The sequence below is a fragment of the Macrotis lagotis genome, chromosome 8 (genome assembly GCF_037893015.1).
Source record: "Macrotis lagotis isolate mMagLag1 chromosome 8, bilby.v1.9.chrom.fasta, whole genome shotgun sequence".
NCBI lineage: Eukaryota > Metazoa > Chordata > Mammalia > Peramelemorphia > Peramelidae > Macrotis > Macrotis lagotis.
This window is the reverse complement of record NC_133665.1, coordinates 102,872,283-102,897,699: the sequence shown is the minus strand read 5'-3', so window position 1 is coordinate 102,897,699 and position 25,417 is coordinate 102,872,283. Positions and strand designations below refer to the sequence as shown.

The window sequence follows — 25,417 nt, the reverse complement described above, 5'->3', positions numbered from 1 at the left end:
ATAGGGCACCGGCCCTGGAGTCAGGAGTACCTGAGTTCAAATCCGGACTCAGACACTTAATAATTACCTAGCTATGTGGCCTTGGGCAAGCCATTTAACCCCATTGCCTTGCAAAAAAAAACCTAAGGAAAAAAAAGATATACTTCCCAATCTCTTATACACTCTCCTTCTGAGTTTACCATTTTGCTTCTTTATTTTTATTATTTATTTTTTAAAATTGAACATTAAATTCTTAATCTACATGAAATATAAGGTTTCCACATCTTATTCTCTTAAAGTTAACCTTATAATTGAATAGTTGTTACACACAAATTTCTTTCACATCTCTGTTTAAAAGTTTATTTTCCTCTTGGACAAATACACTCCTGTTTTCAAAAAGAAAATGAGATTCTCTATGAATTTAGTATATATATAATATATATGTATATGTATATATATATATAACAATTTCAAAAACCCAATGTAAATCTTTCACCAATGACAGTGTTACAAGATACATATATAATTTCTTAAATAATAAATATTAAGTAGGCTTCTTTGATCTTAGATATAAATATTGCCTTTCATAAACATGAGGTGGAAAACAAAGTTTTTCACAAACTCTCGGGGCCAAAAAGACCTTGAGAGATTTAGACTGTTGGCAAGGTATGCACTTATAAAAAATCTTTACAAATGTGATGGATGACACTTCGATTCATTTACAGTTTGTTATTGTAACACAATTTTAAATTCTCAAAAAACAATTGCTTGAATCTGTTCTTATACAAAGTTTACTAATTATATATAACACATTTCAATTTAATGTATATTCCTTTTACTACCTAAAACTTTGCAATACAAAAAAATTCTTAAGACCAAATGTTTCTAAAAATCTCTTTTTATAATTATAAGACTTTCTTTATATTTCTATTAATAAACTTATGAGTTCTAAAACTCATGCAAAATTACTTCACATTTTTTCCTTTTCAAAATTTAAAAGTTTACAAGTTCTTATCTGTGTCAGTGCTATTCTAACTTCTCAATGCGTAACATAAAAGAGCTTTTATCCTTACTAATCAACATTTCTTAAAATTAAAACCTTTATGAATATTATCATGTCATATTCAAAATTGCACATTTTTACAAACCCCTTAATTCAATTGCATGTATTTTCAAATTACTTTGTATAGAAGATTATTAATCCATAAGATAATAAAAAAATTAACATTTACCTAGCAATTGCTTTCATAGCAAACTTTTCATATTATGGGGTTTATTATTTTCCATTCAATTCACTACCAGTTATTGCAAAAGTGGCAGTTCAATGCAATTTTCAAATAACTCCAGGCTCATTTAAACTCTTATCTCCATTTAGACCTATAGCTCTCTATACTTCTCTTCTTTCTTTGATTTGTAAATCACTTTTCAAAATTCCTAAAATCCATTTTATATTTATACCAAGACAAGCCTTCTCATACTTACTTTCTATATGCTTAAACCAATTTCCATTCTTCACAAATGGTTCAAAAACTCCAATAGTTTCTACATGCCTTTCCATTTCTCCTTGCAACCCTTTTTTCTTTACCCAAATCTTTTAGAACCTGTTACTCAGACTGAATTACTTACATATTCCCTTAGTATACTGTTCCATTATTCTTTTCCATAAACTCTTTTATAAAAACCAGTTAAGAAAAAATAATTTTAGAGACAATTTAAATTTCTTCTGGGTCCCTTATAAGTATAATTTGTCAAATCAATAAGTAAAACTCTGTTAATCCATCATACCAGAAAAGAAACAATAGAGAATAAGAGAAAATAATAGAATCCCTTCTCTTCCAAAAACAACATGATTTTCAGGAAAATCTCCTGTGGTGCCAAATCATGAGTTTTTGGAAAAAGAAAAAGATCCAATTTTGAAAAGAGAATGGAAAGAGAATTGGCCAGTCTGAACAGAGAGACATGACAGCAGGCCTGACCATGCAGAGAGAGCTAAGAGCTTCCCTCTGCTTGTATTTTAAAACAAACACATATAAAACACATTAAACAGAATCAGAACATATTCCATTCAAAGGTTTTAATATTTAACACTTCTTGATTTTAACTGGTATAAGTTCTGAGAAGGCAAATGGTCACTCAGAAATCCCTCAGCTTAATTGGAATATCCCCTGTCCCCTTATTTAGCTAGAGTAAACCAAATAACTTATTAAAGGGACAGTCCTAATTATTTTATTTAGGGGGAGGTGATCTTCTGTTCTTAAATCCTCACTTGTCCCATAATTTTCCATAATAACTAACATTATCAGAATCCAAATTGATAAACTCCTGAAGCTATAATGTTACCATATCATTCTGATAAAATATTAACTACTTAGCCTCCCTCTTTATGGCATTTCTTTGTAGCCAAATTATATATTTAGAATTAGTCTGACTTTCTTGTCTTTCTGGAATTTACTTCCCTAAAGCTTTCTCAAATTAAAATTGCATTTCTTTCTATGATTTCTTCATTTAACAGTCTTTTTCCTGATTCTGTTAACTGTTAAATAAATTCCCTTATTAACAATTGTTTTACCAAGTCTTCATCAAAGAATTCTCTCTTGGGGCAGCTAGGTGGTGTAGTGGATAAAGCACCAGCCTTGGAGTCAGGAGTACCTGGGTTCAAATCTGGTCTCAGACACTTAATAATTACCTAGCTGTGTGGCCTTGGGCAAGCCACTTAACCCCACTAGCCTTGCAAAAACCTAAAAAAAAAAAAAAAAAAAAAAAAAATTTTCTCTCTCTAAGCTAGTTCCTTTTCTAAAATCCTCATTCTGGACCTCAAGAACCTCAAGAATGAGAGATAAGAGCCAGAACTGTAAGCAGACAAGCCATGGAGAGGAAGAAAAGGAGGGAATCATTCTGGCAGAATCACAGTGAAGAAGGGGGCAAGAGAGGAAAGTCAACAGTATTTTATCATATTAATATTCATTTACCTGTTCACCCACTGTTCTCCAATCATGTACATTCAAAGTACCTTCTAATCTCAATTCTCCTTTCCTTGGGAACCATTGAGAACATTCATAAACAGTCTGTAAAAACTTATCTCTTGTTTTTGTTGTTGTTAATTTCTAAGCCCTTCTCTTTAGCCAGTTTCTTTAAAATTTATATGTCCTGCCCTAGCTTCTTTATTTCTTTAGATATTTCCTTCCCCATTGTACCTGTAGAACTAATTTGAAAAAAATGATAAAAGCTGTGCTGTAATTATCTTTCTATATCAAGCTACTTCCCTTCCCTGATTGTCCTAGGACTCTTGACGGCTCCACACAAGGGGTTTCTTCTCCTGAAGGATTCTCAGCCTCCCAACAGTTTCAAGTACCTGATCCTGCCCCACGTTAAGGGTGCCAAATATTAAGGTCCCCCAACCAGCAGGTGGGATTACTTCAGCTCAGGAGAGAAATGAAAGTTGTACACATGTAGAGGTGTTAGCAGGACAACTAGCAGAGCTGTTTATTGTTCAAAGAGTCAAAATACTTAAAGATAAAAACCACATCATTTACATACGAGAAAAATAAGTCAGACTATCCCTTGGGTCAACATTTTCCCAGGAAGACCAGTTGTGTCTGTATCAGGCAGGCAGTTTTAATAAAACAAAAGTCCGTGGAAAACTTCTGCAGAAGGGTCACATGAGCTCAGAGCAAGTAAGGTTGACCTCTCTGAACCCCTTCCACTATTCTCAACAGGCCATGGCCTGAATTGTATCCTGTGTCAACTTCTTAATCATGGTAGAAATATAGCTTAAAGACTGAAAGACTCTGTTTATATACAAACTTGGAAATATGGTCCAAGACACTCTCTCAACATGACTATAGAGTTGTACCCATTTGTAGACCTTTTGTATGTGTGTCTTTCCTTCTACGTGATTGCACTGTAGAACTTTCATTAGATTTTCTAAACCTACTGCAACCCTTGGCAGAAGGATTAATTTTACATAAAGGGGAAGCAGGGTGAAATTTATGCTTAATGGGGCTTCCTCCACAAAGCAGACCTTCTCCGTTTGGGTCTGGTACACAATTATAATTTCTGTGATCTTTATGATTTATTCTAAAGTGAGACTCTAAAGTGGGAACTGTGAACTTTGCTTTAGAATTCAGTCCTCCAAAAACAAAGGGTAGTATAGCTAAGATAATCAAAAAGTAGCAGCAAGGGAGCCTGGCAGATATGATGAGCAAAAAGAAAATGACTATAACTATGGATGGAGTATACAACAACCACCTCCCTAGGTTAGCTAATCTCCCAGAATGAGAAGGTTGTATTTTAGTTTCCTCACCTTCCAAATTGGTTGGGCTAGAAATGGCAATGGATAATAACAGCAGAATCAAGAAAGCAAGGTGCAAGAAGGCCAGTTGTAGGTTCAGTTCTGTTCTAGCAATTCTATGTATCATTATTCCAAAAATTATGAAGTCAAAAATAAATGGAAATAAAAAAATGAGCCATTCATCCTGAAATTTCTGGATCTTTATGCTTCCAGAGGTGTTTGCTCTCGTGTGGTTGGCTATTTGGGATAGCAACAACAATACTAAGCAGCCTAGGGCTGTCATACCTTGTCAACGCAATGACTATTGATATTAAGGGCAGGTTTCACATGTGAGTAATGTATCCTAGAGTTGTTTCCTCCAGGTTTGACTGTAGTTAAGGTATCAGGAAAGGGCTTTCCCAGCAGGCTGTTTCACCAAATGGTTGGAAGTTCTTGATATGGCAAACAGTTCAAAGGTCCAGTCTGTCCTGTGGCTCTTAACTCATGAGGTTCTTTTGGTCTATTTTGTAGTTCTTTGGTGTAACAGGCAGCAGATGTGTCTCCTCCCAGAAAAGATATACATATGGGACTAAGGTTTTGCTTTAAGAGGAGGGTGACCAAAAAGTATTTCATAAGTAGATATATGTAATTCTTCTCCCTTGATCTGTTCCACAGATGTAACCAAGAAGAGGAAGAACATCAGGCCATTTTAGGTGAATCTTGCAGTGTAAATTGCCAGTTATCTCTTTATTCACACTCTCCACCTGGCTTGAGCTTTGAGGATGATAATAGGTATGAATCTTGGCGATAACTCCTGGAGTAAATATGAGAAAACACAGTATCAGTAAAGTGGGACCCCCTCCTCCCCAGTCAGAATCAATGTGAACTGGCAGGCCAAAACAGGAACAATCTCTTTGGGAAGAATTTTAGTGACAAAGTCAGCAGTGGCCTTGGGTCTAGAGAAAATCTCAACCCAATGGGTAAACTGATCAACAATGACAAGGCAATATATACATAATGTCAATTTTTGGCATGTTGATAAAATCAATTTGTAAGTGCTCAAAAGAGGGTATGTTAAAGAGCACCCTCAGAATGCCATGCTATTAAAGGCATGTTGGTTAAACACTTGACACATTAGGCAAGCAGCACCAATGTAGGCTGTAACAGGAGTGATACCAGAGCAACCCAAAACAATTTTAATGTGTTCACTATATTCCCTGAGAGGCAAAATTATCCCTCTTAAGAACAAAAAGACATATCTGGTGATAGAAATTTTGAGGGAGAAGTAGCTTACCTTCCACAATCGTCCAGATCCTGAAGACCTGTTTAGCCTTACACAGTTGCTTCCACGTGTCAACTTCTGTCTCATTACAGACTGAGGTTTTCATAAACAAGAGGAAGAGAAAAGTCTCCTCCCCTCTCACCCCACCTGTTGTGAGGTAAAACACATGAGCAGAACCATCCAAAGCAGCCTGTTTTACAACCTCATCAGCTTAGCAATTTCCCAAGAAGATAAGATCAGTGCCAATAGCATGAGAGGCTCCAAAGGCATAGTATGAATCAGTGTAAATATCTGAGCTTTTGTCAACTACAAGGAGACAGTCTTGAGTGAGGGCAATGAGCTTAGCTTTCTGGGTGCTGAAACTGGAGTGAAGAGAAGCATGGTCAGAGATCATAGCAGCACCAGTTGCCATCCATTTTAAAGGAGAAGCCATCATTGGAGAAAATCAAATAGGGATTTAGTAGGGGAACATGAGTAAATTGTTGGGTGTTCATCCAAGTCTACTACAGCAAAATAATCATTCAGAGGCTCCCTGAAGTTGATAAATCAGGGAGCAAAGTTGCAGATTTGAGGATAGAACAATATTTGATAATCACATTTTCCTTGCCCAGTAATGCTATTTCATATCTACAAGCCTCTGATCAGAAAAGGCTTGAGTGTACTGTCCCAACAAAAGAGCCTCACCCTCATGAAAAAACAAGGTCACATACCTTTACATCCAAGGACAGTTGCAACCTCTATTCTCAAGAAGGGGGAAGCACCTGCTGTCACCAAATTCAGCTGAGCTGAATAAGATGCAACAAGGTGAAGAGGACTGAATATCTGAACAAGCACTCTGGAGGCCACTCCATTATGCTTACACACAAAAAAGGAAAAGGACTTCTATAATGTGGGAATCCAAGGGCTGGGACTGATACTAAAGTCTTCTTAAGATTGGCAAGAGCAGTAAGATGTTCTGTTTCAAGTTGCAAGGGTCCTAGAACAGACTCTTTATAGGGAAGTTGAAGGCTTATAGATCTCAGTGAAAGATGGAATCCATTGTCAGCAGTAAATTGAAACCTGTAGGATGGCCTCTTGATGTCTTGGACTGAGTTGCTGGAGAGGTTGCTGGAGGTGGCAAGAAGTCAAAATATTCAACTTGGGAACAATATCACTGTATCTTTGACTTAGAAGCTGTAGAAAGAGGTGACCACAGGCCTGACAAACATTAGCCCTGGGTACTGATAGTAGGAGACCATCAACATACTAGACCAGGATGGAACCTTTGAATGTAATGGAAGCTAAGTTCTGCAGCAGAATTTGATAGAACAAAGTGGAGTTCTCTGCATACAATTATAGCAGGTGTGTCCATGTGGATTGAGTCCTTTTCTAGGTAAAGGCAAATAGGTATTGGGAATCTGGGTGAATGAGTATATTAAAGAAAGTGGAGTTCAAATCTATCACTGTTTAAAACAGGTTGCCGGGTGGCTAGGTGGCGCAGTGGATAGAGCACCGGCCCTGGAGTCAGGAGTATCTGAGTTCAAATTCGGCCTCAGATACTTAATAATTACCTAGCTGTGTGGCCTTGGGCAAGCCACTTAACCCCATTTGCCTTGCAAAATTCTAAAAAAAATATAAAAACAGGTTACCTCATAGGGAATAGTGGAGACAAAAGAATCAGGGTTAGGGACTATTGGGTGTCTAGCTATAACACAAACTTTAACTATGCATAAGTCCTGTACAAAGTGATATACCATCTTATTATATGGACCTGGTTTGTGTTTTTTAACAGACAGAATAAAAATAGTATAGGGGGCTTTATAAAGCACAAAAATACCCTGATTCCTTAAAGGAGTTAAAAAATCCAAGTAATACCTTCAATAGACTCTTTTGACAAAGAGTATGGAGGGTTGGATGGTAGGGACTACTCCTTGGCAACTGGAACTGGAACAGCAGACTTTAACAGTATCTAAAGAGAGGTAGTTCAAAGATAATCAGGGATGTTTGTCAGGATAAATGGTCTTTCATGAGTCCCCTGAACCAACAGATACAATGAAGAGATGGAAGCTTCATTTAGGATCAAAAGAGTATGAGGGAGTTTTTGTCAGAGGTTTCAGGGAAATCAATTTCATATGGGGGGAAACAGAAAGAGAATCTTCAGGAAGAGAGAGAAAGACAGACAGACACACACACAGACACACACACAAGCATAAGTAGGAAAGAATGTTCCATCAAAAATGCACTGAGAAGGGGCAGTTAGGTGGCACAGTGGATAGAGCACCTGCCCTGGAGTCAGGAGGACCTTCATTCAAATCTGGTCTCAGACACAAAATACTTAACCTAGCTGTGTGACCTTAGGCAAGTCACTTAACCCCATTGCCTTACCAAAAAAAAAGAAATTAAAAAGTGACCTCAGAGTGATAATTTGAAGAGAAAGTAAGAGTATACTTAGAGACTCTCTGGAACCCCAACAATCCTTTGGGACTCATCAGGATTATAATCAACTGGAATGTCATTAGAACCAAATTAGAGGCTAAAGCAGTTATGAGACAACCATACAGAAAGTCACCAATCTTGAAAATGCATGTTTGTTAGTATAGGGGAAGTGAAGACAGGGATGGCAGAAGCAAGGACAGACATCAGGGACAGGAAAAATGAAAGAGCTGGTTTCATGCCTCTCAGTCCTGCACACATCATGCAGCAAACATCCTTCATGGTCTTCTACTGCCCTTAAATCATCTTTAAGGTTTGAATGCCCCAAGCATTTTCTTGAAGTACCAGTTAACAGGATGATCCCATTTGTGGGAATAGAAACATTCCTGATGGAATCTCAGCAATGGAAGGAGTATGGAGAGGCTGAGCTGAGTGAGGAAAGAAATGGTTTGGAGTTTTTACTTAGCTTCCTCCTTTTTCTTGTCACTCCTTTCAATTTACTTATCCTTTCTTTCAAAAATGTCCTGGGAAATACATTTAAGTTCTTTTCATGCCACCCTGGGCAGCATTTGTGAAAGTCTAGCTGTAGCTAGCTAACAAAATAACAAGTTGATTCCTATATATTTCTCAGAACTTTTGTATAATCTATCAGAGAAGCAGTTAGGGTTCTCAATCTTCTCCTAAAATTTACTTCAATTCTCAAGATGGGAAACACATTTTTCCATCTCTCTAATCTATGCATCTCTAGTTTGTAAGTAGCCTGGTTTACCTGGTTGGCTTCTTAGGGTTCCAGTGTGATTCTTGTAGAGACCAATTAAGATGATTTCCTGGAGTAGCAAAGGTTGTTCCTGCTGAACTCAATTGGCGACTTCTATAACAGATGTTTTTCTTCTAGCTGAGAACTCTTTTATCTGTAGAGAAGTTGCTCTGCCCATAGCAAAGATTCCCTCAGTTCAATAAGGATTTATCTGCTGTACCACTTGGAAGTCAGAATCAGAATTTGTCATGCAGAACAGACTACAAATGTGATAGACAATTAAGCACACCGAATAGATTTGATAGAGTTCCTGTTACTTGGAGGAGCTCAAAGCTCTACCTCTCTGATGAGACACATAGACCCACATATGGAAACAAGACTTGAAACATAACATCAAAAAAACCAGAAAAAACATCTAGACAGAGACATAGAAAACATATGGCTAACAAGGAAGCTAACAGGAGTCAATACCCTGTCAGCCTACACAAAAAGTCATAACACATTTCTCAGTCTATGATTAATAGCTCAATTATGTATACTTAAAGAATATGATTAAACATAAGTGATCAAAAATGGATTACGATACCACATTATAATCATCTCAAAATTCCCAAATAGTTATTTGAATAATAATCAGAAATGATTTTTTTAAACTCTAAAAAGTCATATTTATAGTTACACATGCCACATATAAATGACCAGATGGGCCACAATTCCCTCTTTAATTCAGTTTCCTTTCCCCACCCCCATACACCAACCCCACCCCACTGGGAGAAAACCTGTTCTCTCAATACATTTATCTGATCCTCAGAACAGACTGTTATTTCTCAAGAATTTTTATTTTATGAGGGTATATGATTATTTTTAAGTTGATTTTAATCATTGTTATTTATACAAATGTCCTTTTTCTCTTTCAGAAAACAAAATGTCTAGGAAAGTGTCAAATACTTGCATGTACCATTTCTGTGACCTCATAGGGACAAAGGCATTCTCTCTTCCCTGTTCTGTACCAAGCCATTGTGGTTTATGGACTGAATTCAATGCTGGATTTGGAACTCTGCCCCTTGTGAGAGTGACTCCCTTTCTTCACATACATTGGCTTATTTTAAAACTACTACCCTCACATATAGTGAATAATGATGACTACAATAATAGTTATAGCTCCCAAATATTTTCACAAGGAAGGGAGCAGGAAAAGAGGTACCCAATAAAAAATAAGAAACAGATATGAGCTGATAGAATATTTTAATGCAAATAGAAATGCCATGGTTATACATGTGCAGCCAATATTAGATTGCTTTCTATTAAGGGGAGAGAGGGTGAAAGGGAGGGAGAAAAATGTAAAACTTAAAACCTTGCAAAAAAAAAATGATTGTTGAAAACTACCATTGCATGTAGTTGGAAAAATAAATAAAATATTTAAAAAGTGTTACCATGGAAGAATCATAATGTACATTAATAGAATTCAGCAACAACTTATAACTAAAGTTACAATTAGCTAAAGGAATAACATTTTAGGAGTATAGTTTTTAGAATTTCTAGTAAGTCATTTTACTTTCACTTCATCTGGCATTCTCCCATCAAACAGGTAAACTTGAGTTATCTTTCTAGTTGCTAATCTCTTCAAAACCTATAATTAGAGCATGCAAGTAAAAATCTAGACAAATGAGGAAAAAGTGAGGGAACAGCTGTCTCCTGAACCTCATTCTCAGATGAACTGGTTAAAGGAGAATATACACACTTACACAAACATTCATGTGTACAAAAATATTTTTCATTCAATAGGGAAATAGAAGAGAAAAGAAAAAAATAAAATTAGAGGGAGGGTACATGAAGGAAAAGATGAATCCTAAGCAAAACAAATTCTACATAAGAATACACAAAAATATTTATAGCTCTTTTTAAAGTGTCAAAGAATGGGAATCTGAAGACAGCTGATCAAATTATGGAATATAGATGTGAGAGAATACTAGTGTGCTATAAGAAAATGTAAAGGGAATAGTTTTATAGAAACATGGAAAGACTTCATATGAACTGATATAGAACTGAAATTAACAGAATCAGAATAATTTATCTTTCAAAAATATTGTAAAGACAAACAACTTTGAAAAACCAGAGGACTGATAATAAAATTTTTCTCTTGTCACATAATAAGAAAGTAAAAGACTTATGGAATGGCAACAGAGATCTACCAAGGCCAGTAGCTTGGAGAGGGAAAGATGGACTTATATATACAGTAAGTCAAAACAAAATCTTCCAGTGTCCAAAATTATAGGTCTCATTTTGTACACTGAGTCTATCACTTCTCTGTTAGTTGTACATAGCACTTCATCATCAATCCTCTGGAATCTTGGTTGGACTTTGCATTAGAGTACTTAGACACCTCTGTTTTAAAAAGACAACAGAGAATAGGCTAACAACCAAGAATAACTTTCCTATGAAAAATGTCCCCCTAATTCCAGATTCAACACTCTATCTACTATCACTAATTGCCTCAGTAATTTGAAAGCAATTTGGAACTCTGTCCAAAAAATTACAAAACTTTATACCCTTTTACCTGAAGATACCACTACTAGGTCTATACTCCAAAGATACCAAATAAAGAGGAAGAAGATTCATATATAAAAAATATTTATAGCAGCTCTTTTATAAAGAAAAAGAATTGGAAACAAAGTAGAGGGACACTCATCAGTGGGGGATAGCATATAAATTTAAAGGACTGTTTTTTGAAATAATGAAGAGGGTAGTTTCAGAGAAATCTGAGAAGACTTATATGAACTAATACAAAGGGAAGTGAGCAGGACCAATATAATTTATACAACAACATCATAAAAGAAAACAACTTTGAAAATCAGATTAATTTAGTGATCAAACTGAATTCAGTGACCATGATTCCAGAGGATCCATGATGAGATGTTTTACCCATCTTCTAAAAGAGAGGTGATACACTTAGTGTGCAGTTCAAAATATTTTTTGGATTTGTGTAGTGTAAAAGTTTGTTTTGATTTATTGTGTATATTAGTTAAAGGTGCTTTTCCTTTCAGTGTGGGATGAAGAAGGGGTGCTGGGAACAAGAAAATAGATTTATGTTAACTAAAAAAAATGCAATTAAAAATTTAAAATTAGCTGTCTAACTCTTATACAGAGAAGCTCCACTGAAGTTGAAGACCATTTGAAAGCATAAGTGAGCAGTAGAAACAGATAGTCAACATTCACTTATTAAGAGCTGTTTATGGGGACATAATGCCAAGATGACAGAGAGAAGCAGTTTCCCACAGAAACACTAAACCAAACCTCTAAAGAGATTCTGGAGTGAGAGAACCCAAAAAAGACAATGGAAATAATTTTTGAGCTTAAGAAAACTTAGGTGAAAAAGGTTACCTAAACTTTGACTTTAATAAAAACCAAACAGGTTAACTGCACTTCTTTATTTGTTCACTAGATATGCAGTCAATCATGAAAAGGAGCTCAGAAAACTAAGGTCACAAAGGCTTCTTAGAAGAATATATTTATGCATTGGCTGTCAGAAGGCAGGGTTTTCACCAGGTTGGATTTTGGGTACTTGGCCATCAAAGAAATTCCCTGACATGTTTCTAGTCATGCATCAAGGAAAGATCATTATCAAGAATCTCATTAACTTCAGAAAAGGGACCTTGATGTTCTATCAGATATGCTTAATGATTTTCACATAGCATGCTCCCTTTCAAGCAAGAAAGTTTTTCTTGATCTGGAAGACTTTGTACTCATAAAGACTAGGTTTACAAATGATAATTTGTTAAGAGCAGGCTCTCTAAAGACAAAGTTCATCTTTTTTAAAAAATTTGGATTAAAGAGGCTTTATGTAAAAGGTGAACAGCAACAACCTCTGAATTTCCAATCACTTTATGTTCTTAGATACAGAAATAGAAGCTAAATAAACATAAGCACACAGATATATATATATATATATATGTATGTATGTATTTTTTAAAAGGGTAAAACCAATTGATAAATTGATAATAAAGGACTTCAGCAAAAGTCTGTCTCACCTGAGGAAAAGGGAAGCTCAGCACAGCCCAGACAGAATCCAGGCAAGTGAAGATCTCCTCTGAATAGGCAGATATGAATATTTTGTTTTAGTGGACTTTGAAGATGTCAGAAACAGGCACTAGAGTGCTTAGAGCTTGCACAACACTGGGATGTTTAAATTCAACTTACAAATCAAAAGGTATCATCCATACCATTTTACTATTATATTATCGCATTAGTGTATTATTTTACTATTCAATGATTTTCCAATTTTATTTTGCTATGTAACTATTTTTACTGTTTAATTATCTTACTATTTTACCTACCTCAAAGTCCTGAAGTGAGAAGCTAGTAGTAAAGCAGCAGGTGTGGGTTTAATGGAAAGTGTACTCTACACAGGTGTCCCAGGCCATAGGGTGTTCTCACTGGATTGAAGCAGCAGTGGGATTCAGCAGTTCCCTGGGTGTCTGAACAACCTTCTTAGAGACTGTACTGCTACCTTGTGATATGATAAAAAGGGTTAGAAAATGGTCTGCTTTATCTAACTTCAGCCTGTTTACCTCAGCAGGTGGGGATCCCACCTTGTGGTCAAAACCCAAAAAGTATACAAAAACTTTTTCAAACATGATTCCACTCATTGGCACAAAGAATATATACACACTTATGGACAACAAGAAATCTAGTAGAAACCCAAAAGACAAACAGCTCTTGTTCAAAGACAACTCAGTAGCTTTTGAATCCAAATGGTGGCCCTGAGGGACACATATCTAGTAAATGAAGACCAGTTGTAGATGGTTAAACATTTTTCTGGAATGATTGCAGTGATGGAGATCATTGTGAAGCTAGTGTAGGTTTTGCAAACATAATTTAGTTAACAAATGTGTGTCTCCCAAAAGTAGTGAATGACAATGGAATTGTCACTTACAGGAAAGTGCCACACCACCATCTTCGGTGTGTATGTTGCCACCATGACAAACTCTTCATGAGATCAAAGAAAAATTTTATGAAGACCTGGACACCCTTATCAACGTGCCAAAGGAGGGCAAGCTTGTATTACTGCAAACTTTAATGTCAAAGTAGGCACAAATGGACAAAATCATTAAGCCCTTATTAGGCACCTATTTGTCAGACATTGTTATAACTACTTTGAGGCCGGGAATTATATTGATATAAAAAGGATTTATAACTAAAAATGCTATATATCCATAGTCTGGAACAAAATAATCCCCCATTTAAATACTTATAAGATGATGATGCTAATATTTGCATCCTTCACCACAAAGGGCTTGTTTACTGTGAAAATTAAATGACATGTGTGTAAAATGCTTTATAAACACTAAGGCAACTTAGAGACGTTAACTTCCAGGACTTTGAACAGTACTAAACATGAAGTAAGACCACCAGAACTCAAAACCTTTCCCCCAACAATTAGCGGATAAATAATTATGGGCAAATAGGCTCAAATGAGATCAGTTCGAAAGAGATACCATGGGGCGGCTAGGTGGTGCAGTGAATAGAGCACCGGCCCTGGAGTCAGGAGGACCTGAGTTCAAATCCGGCCTCAGACACTTAATAATTACCTAGCTGTGTGGCCTTGAGCAAGCCACTTAACGCCATTTCCTTGCAAAAACTAAAAACAAACAAAAAAAAGAGATAACATGTAAAAGTGTTTTACAAACCTTAAAGCCTGATATAAACTATATAAATCTATTATTATTAACTAGCTTCGAGCTGAGCTTCATATTTCTCCTCAAAATGAGGCCACCCCCTTGCAGTATGTTCTACTGTGGGGGAAGCCTTCAGTAATTCTTAACAGATCTATTTGGGGATGGAAGTGGTCTTTATTATGCTAATTTTTACAAACCTAAAGGGCCAGGACAAACTTGATAACGCCCAGCAAGGCTGAGATGGAAAGGAAGTCCCCAGGGTATTTGCAAAGAAAAACTCCGCCTATTCTCGAAGATTATGGGCCATTTCTTGATAGATCGGCGCCGCCCCTCCCCTTTGAACCCCCTCCCGCCATGGAATGTCTGTTCCCAGATCGAAACCACTTCCTTTTCCCTTCCGCCTACAGGAGCTTGAAAGACGTGGATGGAAGAAGGAAAGAGCTGCCAAAAAGACGAACCCAGCGTCTCTGACACTATTTCTAAAGGAGAAGAGACTATAGCAAATTATGGCGTCTTCCGCGGCGCGGTAGTGACGCATTTCCGGTCGGGCCGTCGCGCTCTCGGCGTCAAGGTAGGCGTCATTTCCGGAATAAACATTCCCCCCCCCCCGTGATCTCTGGCCTTCCTAGAATCAGGGGCCTGTGTTCCCGCCTCTCCCCGCCCCAGAGTCAGTTTTGTTTTTTTTTTTTTTTAGATTTTTGAAGGCAATGGGGTTAAGTGGTTTAGTAGCTGAGGTCAGGTTTAGAACCAGGTCCTCCTGACTCCAGGGCCGGTGCTCTATCCACTGCGCCACCTAGTCGCCCGGGAGTCAGTTCTTTCCTTAGACTTGAGTAGTCAAAACCCCAAAGGAATCGAAAGCTTCCCGGGCCACTGCGAGAAAGGAAGGAACCGGCGACCCGCAGGGAGCAAAGAGAGCCTGCCCCGGAGGCTGCTGGGATACACGGGGGGGGGGGGCGCTAGGAGAGGGGCCGGGAAGTTGACCCTAGTTCCGCTTGGCGTGACCTCGGCAAGAGCGCGTGCGCGGACACGCCCACGGAGAAGGGCGGGGAGGTTGTATAATAATCCCCTCGAGAAACTGCGGGACTTGCCCAAGATCATATGCCAGCTCTGACTCGAGATGCAACTTTCAGTCTCTGCATTAGGAAGGCAATATCTTGGATTCTGGACCTATAAATTCTTTCCATTTGAACATTCTAACCTTCTTGCATCTCTCCATTCCTGTGGCATCATCTGGCAACCTTAGCCCTTTATTACTTTTTGACTTTTTGGAATGACCAAATATTATTGGACCTTAGAAGCTAGCATACCTAAAAAGTAATCTTCACTACAATATTCTGGAAAGACAGTAGTAATTATTTCCACAGTCATTTCCACACCAGCAACCAGTTCCTCCATTTTGCTGAGAATCAAATCCAAAACACAATTTACTTTTTTTTTTGTTTTTTTCAAGGCAAATGGGGCTAAATGGCTTGCCCAAGGCCACACAACTAGGTTATTATTAAGTGTCTGAGACCGGATTTGAACTCAGGTCCTCCTGACTCCAGGGCCGGTACTCTATCCACTGTGTCACCTAGCTGCCCCTATAATTTACTTTTATTGGTTCCACCACCCTTTGAAGGATGTTGTTACCTTTAAGGAATTCAAGGAATTAGTTTGTCTGCTTTTGACAAATAGCAAACCTCAGTAGTTATTTGTATAATTGAAGTCTCTCATCACAGCTGTATTGTACATGTGACAGATTTGTGATGTTTTCCAAACTCCCCATTTGTTACCTCTTTATATTAGTTGATCTTTAGTGTATTCTTATGACAATCCTTTCTGACTCTCCATTGATCTTTACTCAAATATTCTCTCCTCTCCTTCCATATACTGGGATTGGAGTTGTAAAGATCTGAATGAGAATCTTGCTCTGATATGTGGGGCAACTCATTTAACCTCTACCACCCTCAGTTTATATATGGGACTCTTTTATGGAATGAGACTAATGGTAGCACCTACCTCCAAGTTCTAGGTCTCGAGTAGTTTCTTGGCCAATATTTACTGACTGAAGTGAAGCATTTGAAGATCCAGCCAGATTAAAGTATGGTGTAAATATGGCTATCATAGGAATGTCTCTCCTGGCTCTGTTTCCTTCCTTAGTCCAAAAGCTCTTGCTGCCCTTCAGGTGAAGACAGGTGACCAAATGGCAGCAGTCATGGTAATTACATCCAGGTCTAAGGTGAGTTGTTTTTCTATTGTTTCTCACAGGCCACATTCTTTGGAGATGGAAGAGAAGAGCTTGTTGACTCCTGCATTGCAAACTTGAAGTCTTTCCTTGCGAGCCCATAAACAGGGCTCATTTTATGGGTCTATGCTTTAAAAAAAAAAGTTAATAAATACAGAAAAGAAATCAATGTCCCCAGAAAGGAAAGCTAAGAGTAATCAGTAGTAACAGCTGAGAAATTTACTTAAAACCTAGAAATACAAATATCCTACATCTGGACTGATCAGGACCAGGCATGAATGGGTTATTAAAAAAAAAAAAGCACAATCCAATGTTTAGACTTAGATACAGAAGATCTGACTTTGAGTCTAACTTCTTCCCCTTAACTGTGTGACGCTTGGGCTACTCACTTCATTCTTCTGGGCCTCAGTTTCTTTATATGTCAAATAGGGGAGTTGGACAAGTTGATTTTTAAATTCTCTTCCCACTCTTAAAACTTATAATCATATGGTTTTTAACAATCCATGATGCTGAATCCTGATTGTTCAGTATTATTTGAAAAACCTTCATCCACACATGTTAGTAGACAGTGGGGATATCCCTGAGAACCATACTGATAAACATCTGTGAAGATAAACTTTCAGATTCTAATTAATAAGTTCTTACTAAGAAATGATTTCGTATGAGGCTCTGAGAATACAGAAATAAAAATGAAACAGTATTTGCCTTGGGGGGAGGGGGGTTATAATTAAGAGAACATTTACACTGAGAAGTAAAATAATATGAGTAAGAGGGTTTTAGCAATGGTGATGGGATGAGTGTCAAAGAGAAAAGGAAGGTGAGTGTTCAGGCATGGATTGGGACTAGGGGTGAGGCTGGAGGAGCAAGATGGTGCAGTGGATTAGGCATTGGCTCCAGAATCATTAGGGATGAGGCTTTCTTATCTTAGTTTCACAAAATGGGAGATGGAATATTGAATTATGGAAGTAACTTTGAGTTATGTTGGAATGTAAATTTAAAGAAACTCTCTGGTTAAATAAAGTGAGAGAGATAGGTATGATTCAGATTATGTAGGTTTTTAAATATCAGATTAAGGAATTTATAATTTTTCTTAGGGCCAATGGGAAACTACTAAAGATCTTAAAAGTAAAGGAGTAGGGGTTAGGTGGCGTAGTGGATAAAGCACTGGCCTTGGAGTCAGGAGTACCTGGGTTCAAATCCAGTCTCAGCCACTAAATAATTACCTAGCTGTGTAGCCTCGGGCAAGCCACTTAACCCCATTGCCTCGCCAAAATAAATAAATAAATAAATAGATGAATAAAAATAAATAAAAGACTTAAAAAAAAGAGTAGAGGAGTGGTACAAAAAGATTTAACTTTAGGAGGAAGGTTGGTTTGACAATTTTGCAGTAAATAGATTGTTGAAAGGAAAGGCCAGAAGCAGAGAGACAAATTAGGTATTAAAACAGTTTATCAAGAAGCATCATTAGGTGCTTCCATGTACTGGATTATAAAAGGAAAAAAATGCCCTCAAGAAGCTTGTACTTTTACAGGAGAAACCTGTATATACATGTACATAGATGGATATAAAATAGATACATAGGTAATTTGGGGGGGGAGACAGAGAAGATACTAGCCATTGGAATAGATCAGGAAAGGCTTCTTATAGATTTTTGACACTTCAATTGAGGCTTGAGGGATCATAGGGATTCTAAGGTGGAAGTGAGAAGAGAATGCATTTCAAGCTTGAGTACCAGCCAGTGAAAAATCTTGAGATGATCTTTCATGAAGAACAAATAGTAAGAGGACTCTTTGGTGTAAGTAGAGCATGGGTTTTAGTGTGCATAGTAGAGGATTGAAAAAAGACCAATAGGTCTTTAGACTTTGCAATTAAGAGCTTATCAGGATGTTTTAAAGAGATCAATCCCTTTTGAATGATGATGTTAGAGCCTAGAATTCAGTGTTTAGAAGGGAGAAGAAATAGAAGCAATGAGAATATACAGCTCTAGGGGTTTGACAACTGTGCAGTTGACTGGGAAATGGAGGAGACACATAGGACACTAATTTGAGAGGTTGGTAGGGTCTAATGAGTTTTTAAGGATGGGGAGATACATACATTTTGTGGGCAGCAGGGAAAGGACCAAAATATAGGGATAGGTTGAAGACTAAAAGCAGGAATAGATCATCATGGGAACAATTTTTGCAAAAGATGAGAGGAAATGATATCTGTGGTGAGTGTAGAGACTTTTGCCTTGACTGGAGGAAAAGAGGAAAGAATGGAGATATCCAGGGATTGTGAAAAGTAGAAAAGGGGAAAATAGTTTCCTTTTGGTCATTGACCTCAACTTTTTTTTCTAAAGTTATGAAGAGGGGCCTGTTTTATGGATCTCTGTATCCCCAGTATCAAACATAGTGTTTTGTACTATTCTGTCCATCTGTTCACCTTTCTGAAATAATTTTTATAAGTGATCTTAGTACCATGCCTTTTCCTGGTGTTTCTGTGTTCATTCCTTTGACACCTCCAACTCCCCACCACCTTCCTGGCTTCTCTTATTCATTGTCATCTTTCTCCTGATCTTCCAGGGGGAAATCTCAGGGTTCTTTTTAACCCATGTAGTTCTTTTATCGCCTTATATCTATTCAGTTGTCTAGTTCTATCTCTTCTTTCCTTCCAATGTTTTTAGCATCTGTCTCATCTCTATTGCCAACATATTAGCCCAGAACATTGTCACATCACTCATTTAGAAGCAGAGTGGAAAGAATGCTGGCCTTGGAATCAAGAAGACCTGGGTTCAAATCTACCTTTAGCACTATCTTTGTGACAATAGGTAAGTCACTTAACCTCTCTGAGCCTTAGTTTCTTCTTTGTAATGTGTAGGAATAATAATTCTTTTAATCCCTATTATCAGGATTGTTGTGAAGCTTAAAATAAGATATTTATTTAAACCCACTTTGTGGGTTTTAAAGCACTCTATAAATGTCAGCCATGAGTTTGTTTTTCTCGAATGTATCAGCCTGTCTTCCAGCCAGCCTGCAAGTTTTTAGCAGATTATTCTATCATCATTTCATTCTGATAAAGACATAAAAATATCTGATTCTTAATAAGATTTATCTTGAGAAGGCAGCAAAAGGACCTCAGGAATTTGGAATGTTATTTCAAACTTAAACTGCACCTTTGTTTTAACTATTTATAAGAATCCTTGTTCATCATTATCAGCAAGGTTGTGTGAAGCTCAAGGAACTAAAGTACAGCTCCATTTTCTTCATTGTCCTTTTTTAAAAAGCATTATATTGGGGGCAGCTAGGTGGCATAATGGATAAAGCACCGGCCTTGGAGTCAGGAGTACCTGGGTTCAAATTCGGTCTCAGACAATAATTACCTAGCTGTGTGTCCTTGGGCAAGCCAGTTAACCCCATTGCCTTGCAAAAAAACCTAAAAAAAAAAAAAGGCATTATATTGGGGCAGCTAGGTGGCGCAGTAGATAGAGCACTGGCCCTGGAGTCAGGAGTACCTGAGTTCAAATCTGACCTCAGATACTTAATAATTACCTAGCTGTGTGGCCTTGGGCAAGCCACTTAACCCCATTGCCTTGCAAAAAAAAAGCATTATATTGCATACAGTTTTTCTGAACAAGCTATTCATGGTATTAATTAGTAGTTTTTGTTCTCTTGAAATGTATAAAAACCCCTCTTTGAACTTCCTCTTTGAGACAAAGTCTAAATTCAGGTGTGACATCATGCTCTCTTCCCTGCAATGCTGCAGGAAAGGCTGATTGTTACATATTTCCTTGACAGCTCACAAATACAACTCCCTTTCCCACTCAAAGCCTTCGTCTAATTGCTATAACCTTCATTCTGTAGTCCAGACACTGACTGGCACTCAAGGTTCTTCACAATCCAAACATCTTTCTCCTCTGGGAAATGATTCATTCACATAGTCTCCCTTCCCCATAAGGATAGAGTTCTCAACTTGGGACAATCTAGTTTCTCTTTGAGCTCATATTATATAAGTTTTTTAGATTAAAGGTAACTTTCTCTTCATCTAATGGTCCTGCTTAATGGTCAAGTAGAGAAAACCAACAGCACTGAAATAATATTTACAATTTTTTTTTACATAATACCAATAGAGTGATTGATTCAGCTTTCTTTACATTGCAAGCTTTTTAAAATTAATTCAGCAAATTACATTTACTTTACCAGGTACTGTGCTTGGGCCTTGGCATAGATTTAACACAGGCTTTACCTTTAAGAACTTTAAATCTATTAGAAGGAAAGTCAAGTATGTAAGATATTGAGATATAAGGGAGGAGATAAGTGTATTTTGTGAGAAATTTGAGGAAGGGAAAGCACATTGACCTATGGTGTGATGGAATGCTTCAGAGAAAAAGTTCATATGAAAATTGAAAGATAAAATGAGTTTCAGACTATACAGATAGCAGAAGAGTCTCTTCCGGGCTTGGAAGGAAATATGAGTAAAAACACAGAGAGGAGAGGGGCTAGAATGAGAACAGGAGATGGAACAAGGATTCAGTTTGATTGGAGCAAAAGACATGGAGAGGGGTGTAAGAGGTAAGGCTGTGTTCAAGCTTGGGGGTTAGGAGGGTTTAAGTCAGAATTTTATATTTTATTGGGAAGGCAGTAGAGAACCATTAAAGGTTGTTTGGTTTTGTTTTTTTGAGTAGAGTGGTACGATGACAATAGTAGTACACCTGGAAGAATATCCCATAAATTTTAAGGAGTTATAGATTAGGGCCCTAAGGCAAGAATCTTATGTTTGCCTGATTATAATACTACCTATTCATCTATTCTAACTATGGCTTTTATCTCTTTGCCTTTGTTTTTACTGCCGTCATGCTTAGAAAGCTAGAACAGGATCAAAGATGGTTGCAGCTCTGTGGCTGTAACAAGTTGGTGAAGAGGGAGCTAGGCAGGCTGCCATGATGTGGTGAGCATGAGTTGTTAACTCTGGACCTCAGTCCCACTACAAAGTCAGTTTGTAGTCTGTCAGAACCATCTATAATAAGAGGCCAGTTGCCATTACACCCCAGGATAGTCTATCCAGTTAGGTGACCTCCTTTAGCTTATTACTTGGAACTGCCAACCAAAAGCTTGGTTGAATAAGCCAAACTCCCAATGCTGATGATCAATTCCATTGCCTACATAAAATTGCATTGATGTGGATAAACTCAATATTCAAAAAATCCCTGTTAGGATAAACCTACCTTGAGTTATATATTTTTGAGTAAACTTTTGTCACTCTGAACTTGACAAATATCTATATACAAAACCAAAAAATTACATAAAAGTGCAAATCTCCCTTATGTTCAGCTTGACTTTTTAAAAAGTTTATAAGAGGGGCGGCTAGGTGGCACAGTGGATAAAGCACCGGCCCTGGAGTCAGGAGTACCTGAGTTCAAATCTGGTCTCAGACACTTAATAATTACCTAGCTGTGTGGCTTTGGGCAAGCCACTTAACCCCATTAGCCTTGCAAAAACCTAAAAACGAAAACAACAACAACAAAAAAGTTTATAATATACTCAACATATTCATTCCAAAGCTATTCTAATTGTTGTTTCTCACTTAACCTTCTCCTTTTCTCTTCTGTGCATTTAAAAAAACACCTCATTGACAGTCTTTTTTTAATATCACTATCACTAGCCTTGCTTCTTGTCCCCCTCGAATCTCCTTCACCCTCCCTAAAAATTTTTAAAATCTTCTCTATAAGCATTGGCTAGCAGAACAAATACATATATTGGCCATATCAGAAAAGATAGTTTTATTCTGTACCTACAATTTTTTACCTCTCTATAAAGATATTGCAAGTATATTTCAGATTCATTCTCTGAAGTCATGGTTGGTCATTTTATTCATCAGAGTTCTAAAGTCTTTCAAAGTTATTTTTCATTACAATGCTTTTGTCATTATATGAATTGTTATTCTGGTTCTCCATTGCACTTAGTATGAGTTCAGGTCATCCCACATTTCTCTCAATCCATTCTTTTTGACTTTTCCTACAGTGTGGTCATATTCATTATTAAATGAAATTAAAATCAAATTCATTATACCAGGCCATTATGCCATTAATTTCATATATAATAATTTGCTTAGCCATTTACAATTTAATGAATACCCCTTAGTTTCTAGTGCTTTGCTGCAACAAAAATGCTTCTATGACTACATTTGTACATATATAATTTTTCTTTATCTCTTTGAGGAAAATAGCCTTTGTTTTACTTGTCAAATACTTTCAAACAGATTATTAGTGAGTTTGGGGGTTCCAATTTCCTTTCTACAATAGACAACAATTGCTCGATTATGTCTGTCCTCCCACTGCTCCCTCACTTTTTTGCCAATCTGATAGATATGAAGTAATGCTCCTTTCAAAATTTTTCTTTTTTCTTATTAGCAGTTTGGATTATTTTTTTTCAAATGATTGTTATTAGTTTGCTTCCTCAAATTATATTGGAACACCATAGTTCCTCTCAGTTCTGGTCATCCATGAAGGTACAAGAGAAGTTTCTATTGAAAGAATTTTGGATTCATGAGGTAATGGAATTGAAAGCAGTTCAGAGTTTTTCCAAAGAAATGGAAGTTATTTATCTTCCTCAAGCAAAGTTCCTGAGGTCCAGAGTAACAACTCATTCTCATCACATCATGGCAACTTACCTAGCTCCCTCTTCACCCACTTGTGATAGCCACAAAGCTGCCAACCATCTTTGATCTTTTCCTTCTAGCTTTCAATGAATATGGTGAGTATATTATAAACTTTTTAAAAAGCTCTTCTCAGGTCTTCATTAACTGTTGTGCTTCAGGACATTGATTGATCACTGACTGTTTTGACTAGGGACTTATATTGGCAAGATTTTTTTGCCTCCTCTCCTTTGTATCTATATCTTCAGTATCTACATCTTCCATATCTATCTTAAGGGAGATGCTACAATGGGAAACCGGTGAATTTCTCCTGGAAGACTTCCATCCCCAAATCAGACTTGGTTGAAATAGAACAATAGCCAAAGTCCAGAGACTGACTTGCTTTAAGATCACACAGCTAGTTAATGACAGAATTGGGACTAAAATCCAGTTTTGTTGATTTTTTTCCAGTGCCCCCAACTAAATGACAACTACCATCATCTTTTCTTTCCCTAGTCACTTCATGAACAGTTATATTTTGTTAGTATTACATTGTAGAAATTTCTATCAGTAAAGAAGTTATGGGTATTTGTATGTTTTTCTTTTAGGATGGAAAATTAGGCATAGAACTAGAATTTCTATTTCTAAAGTAGAATCACCAAATACAAGGAAACAGGCATAATAATATTAGTGGAAGACTAGCTTCTTTCTCACTCAAATACTTGACTTTTCATTGAACATAGCACAAACTAAGCCTAAACTATTTAAATTAAAATTTATTTCAGTGCATTACAGCAACATAACACTATTTGAATTACTCCCTCTTAAACTCCTTCAGAGTTCCTTGTTGTTTTCCTTTACTTTTCCTCATATGATCTTAGTGTCCTCCATTATTCATATATATCATACCAGCACTTTTGCATATATTCAAAGCCTTTAACTCAAAATAGCATTATATATTTTGTCTATTTCCCATGTTGCTGCCAGTTCTTTCTTGTCCTAGGAGCATATGAGGTAAAGCAAGACTGTTTTGATGCTTCAGGAATCAGTGACATTCAAAGATGTAGCTGTGTACTTCACCCAGGAGGAATGGGGGCAGTTGGACTTCATTCAAAAAGATTTAAATAGGGTTGTGATGCTAGAGACTTATAGGAACCTAGTCTCTTTGGGTAAGATGATTTTTCCCTTATGTTTTTTCTCTCTGCGGAATTTTTTTTTCCATGTTCATGACTATGGGAATCTAAAGTATACTGAGCTGAGATATGGCTTAAAGTTTTGATATTGGAGCTTCTTAATAATTTTTGATTGTTTTAATCCCAGGGATTTGGGGTTTTTTTCCTTGTTTCTTATTTCTTCTTTTTCTTTTTCCCCTTTGTTTTATCTCGCCATAAACCAAAAATCTAGTAAAATTAGAAACAAAATTTTATGCAAAATGCTACATTCCAAACTGTTAATTGTGGTAATTTTTAACAAAATGATAACATTAACAACTGATTTGCTCATTGTCTCCTTCCAACTTCTGTGTACTTATCTAATTGTGCTGTTTTTAGTACTAGTATGATTCTTTTTGCATTATTTTCTTTCTATATTTATATTTATTATTTTTGTGGTACTATAATATTCCATTGTGTTATTACATGAGTTCATTCAGCCATTTCTTATTAGACGTATAATCTATTCCCATTTTGCATTATAATAAACAAAGCTACTTTGAATTTTGTTTTGTTTTTTTCTGAGAGGGAACTGGATATGCCTTCGAATAGAAATGTCATGATTCCTTCTTATGAGCAGGAATTCCATTTTCCAAACCTGAAGTGATTTTCCAGTTGGAGAAAGGAAGAGAGCCTTGGATTCTGGATCTCCAGAGAGTTGAAGAAAGAAGAATTCAAAGAGGTACTTGTCCAGATGAAGGATGTAAAGAGCAGTGACATGGGAAAACTTTGAAGTAATAGCCCAGCAGTTTAGGGTGGAAGAGCAACCTTGGAATTTTGTAAAGGAAGTTTTTTGTTGTTGGGGTTTTGTTTTTTTTTTTTTTACATAGACCAATAAAATAATTGGTCATTCTGGTCACCCTCTTATCTGGAGATTTCTCTTTCTCAGCACTTTCCTTCTGTGCATGTCTACCATCACTTTTTCTTTCCCCTTTCCCAGTCAATTCACAGTTATATTTGTAACATACCTAACCATTTACTCCTATTAAATTTAGTAT

The 25,417-nt window shown here is 36.9% G+C and overlaps 1 protein-coding gene and 1 long non-coding RNA gene across 7 annotated transcripts in view; one reads left to right on the top strand and one right to left on the bottom strand.

The window, feature by feature from the left end:
* Positions 1-25,417, top strand: part of LOC141495920 (uncharacterized) — a 74,886-nt gene that overhangs the window by 47,096 nt on the left and 2,373 nt on the right.
* Positions 4,449-15,312, bottom strand: LOC141495921 (uncharacterized). Of its 6 annotated transcripts, none has more exons than XR_012470896.1 (5): positions 14,573-15,312; positions 13,035-13,207; positions 6,242-8,960; positions 5,544-5,678; positions 4,449-5,063 (listed from the first exon to the last, which is right to left on the bottom strand). It is a non-coding gene; the product is annotated as an uncharacterized LOC141495921 (long non-coding RNA). The 6 variants fall into 6 exon arrangements; XR_012470897.1 differs by having other exon boundaries at positions 7,386-8,960; XR_012470893.1 differs by having other exon boundaries at positions 5,544-7,479; positions 8,713-8,960.